The 12,500-nt window shown below is 39.3% G+C and overlaps 1 protein-coding gene across 3 annotated transcripts in view; it reads left to right on the top strand.

Annotated features, from left to right (window-relative positions):
• Positions 1-7,195: 7,195 nt before the first annotated feature.
• The window catches only part of LOC146480940 (follicle-stimulating hormone receptor-like), a 19,492-nt gene continuing 14,187 nt past the window's right edge, over positions 7,196-12,500 (top strand). Inside the window, exon 1 of one of the 3 annotated variants that reach the window (XM_085108638.1) lies at positions 7,196-7,722. The gene's annotated coding sequence lies outside the window, so the exon portion shown is untranslated. Of the gene's footprint in view, positions 7,723-9,773; positions 9,891-10,180; positions 10,294-12,500 lie in introns of those variants that run through there. The other 2 variants (XM_085108637.1, XM_085108640.1) reach the window with 2 other exon arrangements.

The following is a 12,500-nucleotide window of genomic DNA, read 5'->3' as shown; positions in this document are numbered from 1 at the left end:
GTTCTTTAATAATACCGGCGCGCTGTTTACCTGGATCTCCCTTTTCCTGCACGTGCCAGCTTTAAATCACTTTGACTCTTTACAATTCAAAACAAAAGTGATGATTCGCGCTTGTTTTCCAAACAGGAAGCTCTTCCTTCTTTCTGTGTGTGGTCTGAAGGAAAACCGTTCCAATAATATTCCATCACATTTATTTTCCATTGCGCATATGCCACAAATGACATTCCAGTCCTAGCAGTATGCAGGATGTTTGTCCCATGAACCTAATTTAATGGCATTAGCTCCCACGAGTCTCCTGTAGCTCAGTGATAGAGCATCCGAACTACTCATCGGAAGGTCTTAGGTTCGACTCCTGATAGAAGCAATCGGATTTTTTTTCCGAGTATGCCAGTGTGTCATTTACTGAATGATACATATTTCACAAATCACAAATTGTTTATGGAACTATACTTTTTTTCTTTATACCTCCATTCTTGCAAATTAGTTGTCTGTGAATTTGGTAGTCTCCTTCGCAGCCGGCGTTTGGGCTCGTCACGCAACGCGCTGGGGGGGGGGGGGGGTGGGGGGGAACGCGTTGCGTGACGTGCCCAAACGGCGGCAGCGAAGGACTCAAGCCGAGACTATAAATTTGCTAAAACGTTCCGGTTTAAACTCATGTAAGTGGAGCTCGAAACTGTGATTTTATTTACAACCAAAATACAGTTAAATTAAACTCAAAACACAGTACTGCTACATGACCTCGCATATGTGATTTTCGTCAATCCTTTATTCCTGAAACGCGCGCGCGACAACAAGGCTTCTTTCATCAGAGTGTTTTAGCACAGACTAAACAAAAGCGACCTCGTACAGACGGATAACCTGTAGTAAAATACCTTCCTCGATAACTGATCAGATGCGAGGGCAGTTTGATTAGCTTTCAATTCGGAGATAATGCGTTCTTGGTGTTGTGCAACGCTCCTTCAGCTCCTGCCCTTCCTTCTGGTCTTGTGGGGAGGAGCGTTGCGTGACGGCACTAAGAACGGCTGCGTAGGAGACTAGACAGTGGATGAAATGAAAGGCATTGATCAGCAGTGGTTTTATTTACGTTTTAATAATCCAAAGTGTGGTTGTCCAATTAAACTTATTGAGTATTTATACTTTAACGAAAAAGGCGGTCTCAACATTTGATCATAATGGTTACAATAGAATCCTAGAGTGTGACCATTCAAATGAAAGCTACACTGTATTTAAAAGACGTTCAATCCGATAGTGCTGTACGTGTTTTCTTTGTTTGTTCGTTTGTTTATTTTTGGGTTTTTGAGTTTTTTCCAAGTAGAAACTTAAACAAACTTGTCAGCTTTGAAGTTTGGAAAAGTAAACATGCATGTCGCGAAACGGGGGAAATGTTTGGCGCCAATGCGTGCTAAAATATGCGTGTTATTGCCGGTGTGAACTCGTTCGATCCTGAATTGCGATCACCGTTTCCTCCTCATCACTCAGATGTTTTGGTATCTAACTCTACGGAAGCCGATAAGGGTCACGAGTTCTCGCTTCCAAGTTGTCGCTTCCAAGTTGTCGCTTCCGAGTTGTCGCTTCCGAGTTGTCGCTTCCGAGTTGTCGCTTCTATTCCTGGAGGGGTATCATTCTATTACAATGTGAGAGAGGGGGGTGGGGGTGTCAGGAAAAATTTAAGAATCTAAAAGAGGTTTGTTACACTTTGTTAGTTTGCTAGTTTATTAAATCCCCCCCCCCCCCCGTAATATATTTTTCTAAGTTGTCGCTTCCAAGTTGTCGCTTCCAAGTTGTCGCTTCCGAGTTGTCGCTTCCGAGTTGTCGCTTCCAAGTTGTCGCTTCCGAGTTGTCGCTTCCGAGTTGTCGCTTCCAAGTTGTCGCTTCCGAGTTGTCGCTTCCAAGTTGTCGCTTCCGAGTTGTCGCTTCCAAGTTGTCGCTTCCGAGTTGTCGCTTCCAAGTTGTCGCTTCCGAGTTGTCGCTTCCAAGTTGTAGCTTCCGAGTTCTGCCAAGGGAGCTTGGGAACTAGTCGGTGGTTGTTCCTTTCGCCGCCGCCATCTCATCCTGGCGGCGTTTGCGAGCAAGGTCAGTAAGGTGAATTTCTGTTTAATATTTTAACCTTTGATACGAGCTTACAAGGAGAAATTGTGTCAAATGTCAGTCCTCTACAATATAACAGAATAGGAATACTTGGAATATACGGTATTTGTGTTCTTTTGGGAGCTATTCCGTTTAAGGAATTCTTCTCCCGATGGCAGAATGAACAGAATGGATGGAATACAGTTTACTCGGAATAGATAATTTTATTTATACACGATAATGGGAAAAGCTTACAGCTTGTGGGGTCGCAACTGCATTGACATGTGGGTCCAGGGGACCTCCATTTTTTATTGTACATCAGACAAGGTCACTTAGAGGAGTCATAACAAGAACAAATTTCACAATAAACTTACCAATGGCTGGTACTGAGTTCTGTAAAGGGTACATGCTACAGATTGTCACAAACATGAAAAAGAAACAGAAGAAATACAAAATTGATGGTAAAATTAGTAAGTTTTCAAAGGAAGTATTGTACACCCTACATGTAAAAACCTGCAACATGAAAACAATCACTTTAAATTTTAGGCTTACATGTATCTTGTAATAATCTGTGATTGGAGTTAAAAATACCCAAATAGTTCCTTAATCAAATCAACCTGTTGCAATCATTTGAAATTGCAAGGTGGCTCACGTGCTTAATGGAAATAATGTAGACAATGAAAAGATATTTCTATATTTCCTATGCAACCTGGCGATGAATGCTGCCTGCTTAGTTTGTTAAGGCTGGTAGCTACGATCTTCACTGCACATTTATTTAGCAATCACATGTACACAATTATACGTGTAAAAATATCATCATTATTGTCAAATAAAGGCATTACTATGTACAATCAGGGAACAACTCACCTCTCCAATCTGCTTCGGTCACAATGTAAAGTTTTACTTTACTGAAGTAGGTGCCCAGCAAATTAACGTATCCCTCGGGTGTGAATTCTTCACATGACCCTGGCAGGAGTTGAACCTCACTTTGGAGGTCAGGGTATAAAAGATGAAACTTCTGGACCCCTTGTATTTCTGGATCCATCAGTTTAAAGGACTCTACAGCTTTTTGTAGAACACAGGCAGCGGAAGCATTTTTGTCTACATTGACAGACAGTGTCATTTTGTGTCCAACTTGTTTGCGAGCAACAAGTTTAGAAGTTTTGCTCCCTCTTCGTTTATAACTCTTCCACTCAACAAAGCCAACAGATATCTAAGTTCAATTAAGAAGAAAATAAATAATCATGATACTAATGTTATCTTTTTTGGCAGGAAAAAAAAAAACACATGAGTAACACAGCAAAAAAAAAAAAAAAAAACCAAAAAAACAACAACAACAACAACAACAAAATATATTGCAGCCCAAAGTATTTCTAGTAATGTAAAGGCTACAAGCAAAAATTCAGGCACTTTTGAAAACACACACAAAAAGGTAGATTTTCCACTTGGCATAGTTTTCAACCAAGCCCTTCAATTATGATTCAATGCCAATGAAGTCCAAATAAGTTGTGACCCAGGCATTGATACATACATACATTCCTTTCTAATTAGTACAGAACTATACATACCGTCTGTTCTAGATTAGTTCACTAATGGGCTAAGCAGATAATTAAAGCAAATATCATCCTTTATCTGACATTCTTGTTGTCTGTGACGACTTGTATTATATACACGGACTGCCTGCATTATCATACATGTCAGATCACCATAGTCAGGGCATTTTAATCCAATTCTGTACATCAACTCATCAACTTGTTAACGTCATTGTTTATTTAGTACACACGTGTACAATATTAAAGATATATCAATATCTAAGTTAGAAAAAAGAGCAAGGTGACAAACTTAACAGATCCACAAACAGTACATGCCTTGCAAATAGGATCAGATTTTGCTTTTTTCTGTGGTATTGTGTGGGTGCCTGCAGCAGGTTGCTTGAAAAAACTTTCTCTTTCTCTTTTTTTTTGGCTTGAAAAAGCCTCAAACTCTCGTGCAAGGCTTGCTGCTGATTAAAGAAAGAAACATAAAGTTATTTAATACAAGCACGTGGATTTTTTACCTTCCAATTACAAATCAAAAGCAAGACAGAACTTTGGAAACCTGCCCTTTGCTATCTGCAAAGAATATCAACAGGAATTAAAGAGAAAGATTAATGTTAAACACCCAAGATAATTCAGAGCTTCACCAGGATAGCCAACTCCTTGATGTTAACCAAGAACTCTGCCGTGACATAATTATTACATGTAACTCTTAGCTTCTATAATTTTCACAGTTGAAAATAAGTCTTATACGTTAATGAAATGTGCTTCTCGCACAACACTTGTAGCCACTTGCAAGCCAGCCTAGTCATAACTTAAGGTTCTGTTCTGTTGTAGCCATGCCAAGCCAGAAAACCTGACCTTTACTGTAAACCCAATTTAATTGTGTACAACTCATATGCTGACACAATAAAATTGGAAAACCTATCAAAAATACAAGATTTGTACATGAACATCCTAACATAGTATTGTAAACAAACTGAATGTTTAGGGTGGGTGGGTAGGTCACATCCAGGCCCCCAGCAATGTGTGACAAAAACATTTTCCACTAATTTCGTTCCACTCAGCCAGTGGAAAATATAATTACCTTTGATTTTGGACAATTAACAGTAACAATAACTTTAACATGTAAGGTTGGGATTAAATAGTGCATTCCACATTTGCTAAAATTATCTACCTCCTATTTAAAGTATGTTGACTCAAATAATTAAATTTGACTCAGTCAGGATGCAGCAGAAATTAAAACTTCACATGAATTTGAATTAGATTTAGCACATGGGAAATGCCATTTTCTGTGCAATTTTTTAGGTGCCAATGTAAATTACATTGTTTGTTACCTTTACTTTCAAAAAACATCTCTCCTGCCTTTCCCACATAGACAACATCATTGTCCCTGTATGTGAATCAATAATATAAATATAAAACTTATATTGTGCATATACAATAGAAATATTTTCATATAATGAAACAATAACTTGAGTGATAGAAAATAATCTTAAACATAAGGACTTGCATGATATAATTTACAATATTAATACACTGTAGTACGTTCTTTTTATGGCAGTCTTGTTAATAATATTGCTAATACAAGAACAAAAGTCATTTGCATATGCACATTACCGTAGCACTGCCAGGTTATTAATTAAATCACCAGTACTTGAGTAGAACACTGGTGATTCAAGGTTAAACGTCTCAGTGCCAATAGTGGCTAGTTCTTCTAATGAGCCTGGACATTCAATAACCTGAATGAAAGAGGATATATATTATATATAATGTTTAATTGATTTCCACAAAATATTCTTAAATGTTCCCTACTTTTCTAGAAAATTTCAGTGAAATTTGTTCCAAGCCTGACACACAGGTCTTGATCAGTTACTTAGTTGGACAAAAAGGTCTTTGTCCTTAGGGGCAAATATAAGCCTTTTAGAAAATTAGAAAATTATCCAAGAGATGGAAAGTAAAGCAATGTTTCCTTTTTTCCTGGATATACTGTATCAACAGATCACTTGTCCCCAAAAATTAAAATGTCCATGTTCCCTAATTCCTTAAAATGAAGGTCCTCAGAATGGTTAAAATATACATTCTTTTGGGTGCTATTCTAGCTATTCTTATTCCAGTTTAGGAATAATAAACTACGCGAAATTTCAATTTTCAAAAGTGCTCCCAGTCGCGTAGATTTCCCGCCAAGAATTTTCCAAAACAACGCATATTTTGTCTATTCCGAGTAAACTGTATTCCATCCATTCTGTTCATTCTGCCATCGGGAGAAGAATTCCTTAAACGGAATAGCTCCCAAAAGAACACAAATACCGTATATTCCAAGTATTCCTATTCTGTTATATTGTAGAGGACTGACATTTGACACAATTTCTCCTTGTAAGCTCGTATCAAAGGTTAAAATATTAAACAGAAATTCACCTTACTGACCTTGCTCGCAAACGCCGCCAGGATGAGATGGCGGCGGCGAAAGGAACAACCACCGACTAGTTCCCAAGCTCCCTTGGCAGAACTCGGAAGCTACAACTTGGAAGCGACAACTTGGAAGCGACAACTCGGAAGCGACAACTCGGAAGCGACAACTTGGAAGCGACAACTCGGAAGCGACAACTTGGAAGCGACAACTAGGAAGCGACAACTTGGAAAAATATATTACAGGGGGGGGGGGGGGGATTTAACAAACTAGCAAACTAACAAAATGTAACAAAGCTCTTTTAGATTCTTAAATTTTTCTTGACACCCCCACCCCCCTCTCTCACATTGCAATAGAATGATATCCCTCCAGGAATAGAAGCGACAACTTGGAAGCGACAACTCGGAAGCGACAACTCGGAAGCGACAACTTGGAAGCGACAACTTGGAAGCGACAACTTGGAAGCGAGAACTCGTGACCCTTATCGGCTTCCGTACAAGTGTCATAGGATCCGACTGCAATACAATCGCTTTTTCCCACTTTCTTTGAATTGGTACTGGCCTTGTGTCCGAGGATAAACAGCCGCGTAGCGCTTCTCTGGTACTGCGCTTATTATCTGTATGTTTAATTTAGCCTCTTGTTGGAGCTTACTTAATATTTGTTCATCATGAGGTTAAGATAGGTTTTGCCAAGTGCTTCATACGCTTCGTAATTTCTTTAATCGGCTTTAACTTCGATGGATGAATCACTTTCGTTCGACTTTTCTTTCTCTCAAAAGTTATTATTTGGCTGCCTTAATTCTATTTTTGCCATTTTCCGTGTTTGATTCCATCCCACGCTATTAAAATACGACCGGACAAATTGCACGCTAGGTCGGACCTAATTTGAATTTGTAACTGGCTTCTCGTGGGCCAAGCTGTGTTTATCTTGCAGCTGCCGTCGCATGCACGATAGCATCTAGGTAATGACTTAATCTACATGGACATATTAGGCGTCAACCACAAGTTGCTTCCTGAGCTTCCATTTTAATATAAATTGTCTTAATTTAAAAACACAACCAGTAAATAATCTTAAACAATCGCTCCATTGTAGCTCGCACGGAGGGTTTTTTTTTCTTTTCGTTGCATTACCAGCTTTCCTGACGTAGTGTATTAAAGTCCGATTGGTTCCAAGGTTTAAAAACTGAACCTTCTCATTGTACTTGCAGCGGCTTTATTTAAGCGAAATTAAGAATTCCCTTTTTGATTGTTTAGGCTATGACCGAAGCAGGTGTTTGAGAATTAAGCACAGAATAAATCGACATCATTTAAAAACATCAAGTTAAAAACACGAGTTTGACTTTCTGCAAAATTAACTGCCACTTTGGTGCCTCACTCGAACTCAAACTATTCCTTTCAAAGTTTTACAAGAATACGTGAACTTCTATCTATTTCAAAACGAGCAATTAAAATGACGCTATTATATTTACCAATGAATTTCAATTTTTCGGCTGGAGTTAATATTTGCAGGCAATTTTGTCATTATTTTGTCTTCTTGTGTCTGGTGCGCTAGAATTATTAGTTTTTGGCTATTTCAAGGACGGAAGTGTCATTTTTCGCTTCGGTTTTAGTATTGCTGAAAGAAGAGTGACCGCGAGATTTCATTCGCTGGGTATTTGGAGGTATCTAACTCATTCACTGTTGATTGGCAGGCGAACTTTGCTACACCCAGGTAATGACCGTTTTATTGCGCGCCTTCTTGTTTCACTCTGTTTCTTCATTATGGCTCTTTGAATAAATTTAAGTAGTTGTAAAGTTCGCCGATAAATTTTCTTCAGTCTGTTGGTGAAAGCATTAAGCGTGATCGTTCAAATACTGAAAGCTATTATAAGTAGTATCAGTACTTGTATTGCTGTAATTTTATGATGTTGTACAAGTTTCTTCTGAGTCCTTGGAAAATTCTTGAGCGTCACAAGTTTACAACATAAAACCTATTGTTTTGAGGCGTTAATTGTCATTGCCGTGGCCGTTGTCGTTGCTTAACCCTAAGGACAGAAAGTGTACCGTCAGTCACCTACTCCAGACCGCATCTGTGAAACCATCATCATAACAACTTCCGGCATGACATCAAGTTACGTAACGGAGTGTTACCAAAGCAAATTCACGCCATGTTTCTGTGAATTGCTCCCCAACTACATAAGCATTGGCATGACGTACGCATTGCACAAGCCAATGCAGCCCTTGTGATAGTCATTGGTGAATGTGGCTTGCTACACACGCGCAAATGAGTTCAGCAAAAAATAAATACCAGTGGAATCGAATTATAGCCGGACGAACGAACTCGCGAAGGCCGTCTGTTCGAGATCAGTTTGTTTGTTTGTTTGATATCATTAAATATGCCAGAGGAAATGATTTCTGGTAAAACTTTAAAACGTTTTATAAATCGATATCAGGTTTATGTCAGTATTGCATGTTGAGCTTGGGATGCCTCTTATCAGACACTTGCAATCCTGTGGAACTGAAGGTGGACGGGAAGGGGCGGGAGAAGCTGATCTAGGTTAGGGACTATAATCCCTGTATTAAATTAGCTCAATCTTTCAGGGAAAAGGCTCCAAATTAAAATCAAAGGGGCGTAGAGTGTGGCCTAAATGCAGCAGCTTAATAAGCCTTGATGACTTTCTTGTTGTCTTAGCTTCACTTCCGCCATATGGCCCAAACCTTGATCCCACCGAGTAGTGTGCTGCTAGTCTTTTAACCCGTGAACAAAATCCGTGAACGGTTGTGAGATGAGTCTGTGACCATTGAAATTAAAGGCTCTTTATCAAGCAGTACAAGGCGACTATAGGATTGAGCCTTGGATAAATTCCCTGCAATATGGCATTTAAAGAAATGAAAGCTTTTCTGACTATATGACACTGCGGTACTCTTCAATGGCGGCAGTTTGTTTATTTTTTTTTTTTTTTATTGTTCTTATTTCCATCTTTTTGACGGGTACTTGTTAAAAAATTAAGAACTTACGTTTAGTCAGATAGCATTTTTGAATATTAAGGAGTTATGTTTGCGACGTCTCTTTGAACGGTTCTCTTCTGTGTTCAGTTACTATAAACCCTCTACGAAAATAGCCGTTAAATCGAACATTGTATTTTGGTAAACAGATTCTGTTTTTTTTTTTTTTTTCATTTATACAACTGAAACATAAAGCTGCGCCCCACTGTGCTGGTAAAATAATTTATCGGGCAACATGCGACGTTAAGAAAAAAAAAAGAGAGAGGATGTGTCAATGGTGTTTGCTCTTAACGGACATACCAAAACATATGTACACAGGAGGCTGATTTTCTTAAGAAATACGAAAGGTTTCGTTTGGTTATTTCATGGGTGTACGTTTGAACTTGTCCTATAATTATACCATGGCTAATATTAAGGACACAAACGGGTTTACATAGCGGAGTCGGTGAGAATAAAAGCGTAAATGAAGACCACCTTTGTTCTACGCATAAATAATCCACATAACCAACCGAGTTTTATTTGATGTTTCATAGCTGTTCCCAGCGGCGAGTTTATTTTTTCTACAGGCGAATGTCAGTTTTGAGTCATGTGTCGTTTGAGTTTTATGAAAAAAAGATTGTTTTTGTTATTTTACTGTATTTGTACACGTTTCATCAGCTGCTCTGCGTTTAAGCTACAATTTTCACACTGTCAGTCACATACCAGTCACATATCGATGTTCTCTTGCCCAATCACGTTTCAGAATGATCGATCGAGCCGCTTAATAAATCGACTTCGCAGCAAAACCCTCATTTTCAAAGTTCTTCATGCATATGAATTGCGCTTCGTCCCTAATCTGAGAGAAAACGTGTCTTGGATTTTCTATTGAACTTGAGACGTCTTTGGCTGCAACAGGTAATTACATTGTGCTATGAAATAATACACCTTTTAAGCTTCAATTCGTTTTTATCCCGCATGTATTGACCGCAGACATTTCTGTTATTCAGTTTGTTTTGGTCTCCATGGACTGACTAATTCATCATCTTGATTTTTATGCGGTAGAGTTTTCCGTAGAGGGGAATACTGGTCAAATCTTAATCTGAAATTTCCTTATCTAGAAACGAATAATATGTCAAGTTAAAATATCGGTTTTCGTCAAATGCAACTCTCGGAGGCAGAAGACACCTCGATCGAAAATTTTCAACCTATTTCATCTTTTTGTACACAGACATCTTGATATACGACACCGGATCAAAATAAACGTTTTCACATTTTCAGTCCGCACTCACAGAAGATTTGCTCCATTACGAGATCATAAGTAAGTGAAATTTGTTCCTATGGAAGTTTTCCTCCACGGCGATACCAAAAAGTGCCCGATTAAGAAAGCATTTTTTTAGCCTGTTTTTTTTTCCTTTGCTGTCGTTTGTCACTTTTCCATTTGTGACTAAAAATCCAAAAGGGTTTCAGACTTAATGGATTAATGTACCCCAAGAGGAAAGTCAGTCCTATTAGACAAATTGAGCTTTGACAGGTTTGTTGTGTTAATCGGTAGAGTATGTGCTTGGAATGGATTATTTTAGTAAATAAATCTCATGTAAAGTGCATAGCAAAATGCTTCAAACCGACATTAATGGACGAACAAACCTAATGACTCCAATGAACGCAATTTCGTTAGTGCTTCTAAACTGTTTGCCGATCAAGAATTATTAGATTTGACCAAAAGTTTGCGTTAGCAAAGATGAGTTTTTGCACAGCTGGGTTGTTACATAACGTTTTCCGGATCGGATAAGCAACAATTTAACAGGACTTTATTGATCATCAATAGATCGGGAAAACAAAACAATTAAAATTTTGTCTCCTGTGTTCCCATGCGGTTTCTTTTGATGCGCTTTTGTATAAGCTAATATGAGGATACTTAAGCTGAAAATTCGAGTTGTAGAAATTTTCAGGAACCGGAATTATATTTGCCGAATTTACTACTAACCTGTTGTTAATTTTGCGAAAAAAGCCAGCTGACCTTTTTTTGCATATCTAACGACGTATCTGCTCCCGGCCTAAAACGAAAGGAATTAGTTTTTCCAGTGTTAAGACTTCTCGGGATGACCTTTTGCTGAAGAAAACTTTAAATTTTCTTTACGACTTAATCCGGATTTCTGAGGCGATTTAGGTCCCCCAAACATGTATCTACCAAAATAAAGCCGGTTGCATGGGTTCCGGTGATAGATGCCCCATCTAAATGATTGTTTACATCAAGCAAAGGCAGCTGATAACCAGTTCAAATGTGACCAACTGAAGCAAGCGGAGGCAGCGTGGTCGAGTGGTTAGGGTTTCGGACTTGTAACCCGGAGGTCCTACTCTGACCACTTTCTGTATTTGTTTCTCTGTAGCCCCATGCGAGATCAACTCTTCAGCTTCAACTTGTCAGCCCCCTGCCAGCTGGCAATCTTAATCATGTTATGCAGTATTTGAAATAGTTGTGTGCGAGAGTAATAGACTTAGCCCTCCCCCCATAGTCGTTGTTGTTATGCAACGTTGATCACGTGCGCTTTAGTTTCCGAATAAGGTAATGACATCTGAGCGAGAAATTGTACGGTGAATTGTGAGTTGAACAGCGAGCCAGTTTTTGCGAGTTTGCCGAGTAAAAAGCTGAGTAAAACACAACGCAATCGAGTGAGTTTACAGTTTACCGATAGGCTAGGGTGTTCGGTATACTTTTGCTGCCGGGACCAGGATACAGTGTGGAAGCGTCGAGAAACTAGTGGAACCGAGAGATAAACAAGAAACTACGCCGTCGATCGCGAGTGGAGAGATTGTAAAACATTCAGGCGGCGAATTTTGAAAGACACGGAGAAAGATTTACTCGCCAAAGTCGAGAAAGAAATCGAGAAACTGAAATATTACCTGGAAGAGTCTGACGAGATAATCGAAGAAGGGGATTTTGTAGAGGTTGAAGTCACCCATAACCGAACGACAGCAATACACGACAAGCTCTATAATCTCATTGCCCACGTGCAAGAACTCAAGATCGAATGAGGGATTGAAACCGCGAGAGCTATTCGTCAGTGGAAAAAGGATACGAAAGAAAGATACCCTCCATGGACACTGCAGATGGGAAAGATCGAAAACACCATCAGTCATAGACGAAAGGAAATCCAAGACGAAATCGACCGAAGGAAAGCCCACGAACAGAGTGTGAGAGATTTAGGCCGTCAAGAAGCGTTGCGTGACAAAGAGCGGGAAATGTGGGAAGAAAAGTTCCACACCGAGTTGAAGATGACCGAGAAGAAAATCGAATTAGAGAGAACCGCTAAAGCAAACCGAGCGAAACTTCCCCAATTGAAGATAACTCCGTTCAAAGGCACCGCCGTGGATTGGGTAGGCTTTGAAATAATAGCAAATCTCAAACCTGGAACTGTTGGATATAAGACCGCGTGGGAGCGGCTTAAGAAGGAGTACGGGCAAACCAAAGTAGTGGTGAACGCACACATGGATGAAATCATCAATTTAACTCCAGTAAGGGGGTCA

The sequence above is a fragment of the Pavona decussata genome, unplaced genomic scaffold, assembly GCF_977016875.1.
Source record: "Pavona decussata unplaced genomic scaffold, jaPavDecu1.1 SCAFFOLD_51, whole genome shotgun sequence".
NCBI classification, from domain to species: domain Eukaryota; kingdom Metazoa; phylum Cnidaria; class Anthozoa; order Scleractinia; family Agariciidae; genus Pavona; species Pavona decussata.
The sequence above is the reverse complement of the archived record's forward strand: the minus strand, read 5'-3'. Positions and strand labels throughout refer to the sequence as shown.